Raw genomic sequence first — 4,069 nt, 5'->3', positions numbered from 1 at the left:
TCAAGGATAGTTGTGTAGTGAACAGTATTTTCCTCCTGAGCAAAGGCCAGAAATGCTTGCTTTTCACTTTAGAAGATCTAGATTTCCTAAGCTCCAAGTTCCTATGTGCTGGTGTTACCTGGTCCTCTTCCCAGCACCTTGTGAGAGCTCCTGCTTAGGAAACTTTCACAGATGTACTTGCAGCCTACCTACTGCTGTTTCCTGATATAGTAAATTGCCTATCTCTGACCCAGGAGTTTTGTGTATTCCCCTACCACCCATGCAATGGTAGCTTGTTAGATTATAAGTAGACCAGTATGTAAAATAGATGAAAAAATGTTAAATAAAGAAATTAATCAATGAAACGAACTGATGAGGGCTGAGGGCATGACTCAGTGGTAAATCTCATGAAGGGCTGGGCTTTGGATTTGAAGCATAGAAGTTTTATTGGACAACTGGAGAAGAAAAGGGGCTACTACACAGGAAAATTGTTGGGTAATGGCCCTTGGTCATGAAGAATTGAATCAGGCTGTGCTGCTCAATAGCCCTGAGGTGTAAAGAATTGCTTGACCCCAGCCTGACCTTCTGCTCTGTGTGCAAAACTATATGCCAAGTATTGAAAACAGCCCACTCTGCTCCCGATAAAACTACAAAAAAGACTCTAACTTCCTGGTAGCTACCTAGGCATATATACCTGTCCCCAGATCCATTTAATGCACCCATGATAGACCCACAACACGCCCCCAAGGTTGTGCATGTCCGGTGGACCTAGACACTTCCACCTAGCCAGTTCTGGGTCAAAATAGCCATTTCTGGACCAAGGTGTCTCGCGTGACCAGGACCCCGTGGCTTTGCATGGTTGCGTAAGAGCGCGCAATGCGACCATGTGATCTGCTCATGCATGGAGTAGCCACATCAACCTGTGTACGCATGTGCCACCCAGCCTTTATAAGCCGGCGCCATATTCCCAGCTTCCTTCTTCTTCTTCTCCACACACGTGTCTCTTCCGCAGGCCTGAGCACTCATCTGTCTCTCTCATCTTAATAAAACTCTTGTTAGTGGATTCTGTCCTGTTTCGTGACTTTTCCTCCCGGTGAGAGCGCCACTAAATAACTAACAACCCAACCTTCATCTACTGGGGTCTCTCCTGTTCCAATAAAGCAGTCTTGGCCTGTTGACATAAAAAAGACTATATGTAGACCAAAATCTCATATCTCTTGTGTCTTAGCACGAATTAAAATGCACATGAGGTATTCACTGTATCAAGTCAGCTTTTAAAAGTCTATGAATTGAAATAATTACAAAATGCTAAGAGCTGGATTTCAAATGATGAGTACAACCCCCTCTGCCTTGGTCTGAAATCCTTGATATTTGAAACATATTCAGCATTTGTAATTTGAAATAAATAGTTCTCTACTTAAAAGGTCATATATCTGAAGTATTAAAAATGTAGAATACATTAAACTTTAGCTATTTGTAATGAAAGTGGGAGGCAAAATCACTGCTGGAAAAACTAATACTAGTTTCCATGGAATTTTTGTGTCAATAATCACAACTATGTACAATTTCCAAAGCCTTTATAAACCACTCCAGCCACATTGACCTGCCATAAATTGTGTATAGAATTCAAGAGAACAATGTTTTAAATAATTGGATAAGCTGGGAAATTGCTTATTTCTTTACTTGATAATGGGAGACAATGAGTGAGAAAGGGCTCAGGGAACTTAGGGAGGACTGCAGAATGAAGGTGAGAAGAGAAACCACACCCCCAACTACATTGCTGAATGAAGAACTCTAGTGTGAGATCCTGGGAGTTTCCACAACCAGGTGAGAATTGGACTCAGTTTCCTTCTGGCAGAAGAGTTCTTTATCAACTGTAAATGCCACTTGTGGTAGAGGCTCTAGTGACTGAGAACTAACACCTTGTTGACATGGGTTCAAAGCTTGGGTTTTTATAATTTTACCTAATCTCCATAGGACTCAATTTCCTCATTTTAAAGGCAGAGGAAATCATAGCACATTTCCAAAGGCTATTGTGTCAATTCATTGAACTATGTATTTAAATTTCTTACTTTCCACATAGAAAGTGTTTAATAACATTAGCAATAGATGTTATTAAGAAATTTCTAGAATTAAGGTTTCAGGCACTTAATCAAATACACGTATTTTATTACCTTTATGTGTTGGTAACTTCTTTACATTATTTGAAGTGGGTAGGACAGGGATGTAGCACGTTCTGAAGGACTGAGTTAGTATTGGGTGGGGTTGATATCTTAGAGAATCCTGTTACTAAAAACCACTTTGCAAATGTTTAAGTTTGGGTAAGAAAACTGAGATTTTGCAAAGACTCTGTCCTTTATCAAACCTCTGTGTATTAAAATGAAATGAATCATGTGGAATTTTTTATTCATTTACACTTAGTAAAAACCTGTTGCCTTAGCTAGTATTTGATGTTCAAGAAGTTATTACTTCCCATCTTCTTTGTAACTTACCCTTTTCTTTATTCTTTTTGGAAGTTAAGTTATGTGGTGATTAATGTTCACATAAAATAACCCTGCTTTACTTTAAAGACTGAATGCTGCAAGCCAGCTAGGTGCCTCAGTTTCTCTGGAGGTAGAAATGATGTCTTCACCATCACCAATTGCCTCCTGATGAATCCTACTACCTTCTTCCAGCCAGGAACTTGTAGAAATTGGGTCAAATCCCCTTAATGTTATTGTTTTGGGGGATGGAGGCAGAGTCTCATGCTATAGCCCTACAATTCACTATATACCTCAGGATGTCCTTGAACTCATGATAGTCCTGCTTCAGCCTCCCAACTGCTCTGCTCAGCTTCAGTTACATAATTATCATTTTCACCAATATTAACAATTTATTGAACATTTAATGTATGATAGCTACATTTAATTACAATTGAATTCTTGAAACAATTCTGTGATGTAAGCATTATTATACCCTTTTATTGGTGAGGAAATAAGCCTATAAAGTTTAAATAATTTGCTCAGGATTGCCCAGCTTGTATATGACAGAACCAGATTTTGAACAAAGAACATGGAGTCCATCACTTTGTGCTTCATCTATCTGTGCCTTAAATGACTGTAGTCCTAGAGATCATCCATATTCTGGATACAACACTGAGTTAAACCAGGACCTAATTATAAAAGCAGGAAGCAAAGATATGAAGAAGGGAGAGTGGTAGGATGGCCAAGCATCAAACATATTCTTCCAGACCCAGTATTGTTTCACAATTTTAACGGTAATAGTTGATAGTGGTAAGAAACTTATAGTCAGCCGGGCGATGGTGGCGCACGCCTTTAATCCCAGCACTCGGGAGGCAGAGCCAGGCGGATCTCTGTGAGTTCAAGGCCAGCCTGGGCTACCAAGTGAGTTCCAGGAAAGGCGCAAAGCTACACAGAGAAACCCTGTCTCGAAAAACCGAAAAAAAAAAAAAAAAAAGAAACTTATAGTCCAGTGCGTGGGATGGATGAGGATAATTCTTAAGTGCTGACACTAAGGACTAGACTAGTGGACTATAAATATTTTAAAAGAGCTTCCTGTGCCTCTGCTCTAAAATTAGCCATTTTTAGAATAAGTTACAGATAATCAAGAAGATAAGCAAGCATGCATTCTATGAATAAGAGTTTAACTCTGAGAGACAGAAAACCTAATGACTAGTGGCTTGAATATACAAAGTTATTCTCTGAAGAAAAAACTTATAGTAGCTCAACAAAACATTATAGTCTGAAATAGCTATGTTAAAAGAATTAGGCAACATGGCCAAGGAGAATTCATTTTAGGAATGTGGAATAGCTTACCATCCTAAAGTCCATTAAAAGAGTGAACTATATAAATGTAATAAAAGTCAAACCACAAAATTATATCAATAGACTCCAAAATAGCAACAATTAAATTCAATACCACTTCATGATAAAAATATATAATGAGCTGGGAGTAAAAGAGCATTTTCAAAACAAATAAACAATAAAAAACAAACAAGAATACCCAACTAATATACTAAATGGTGAAATTATCTATAACTATGCCAAAATGAATTCACTAAATTTCATCTAAGTGGTGAACTGATGAAATT

This window comes from Peromyscus eremicus, chromosome X (genome assembly GCF_949786415.1).
Source record: "Peromyscus eremicus chromosome X, PerEre_H2_v1, whole genome shotgun sequence".
NCBI lineage: Eukaryota > Metazoa > Chordata > Mammalia > Rodentia > Cricetidae > Peromyscus > Peromyscus eremicus.
The sequence above is the reverse complement of the archived record's forward strand: the minus strand, read 5'-3'. Positions refer to the sequence as shown.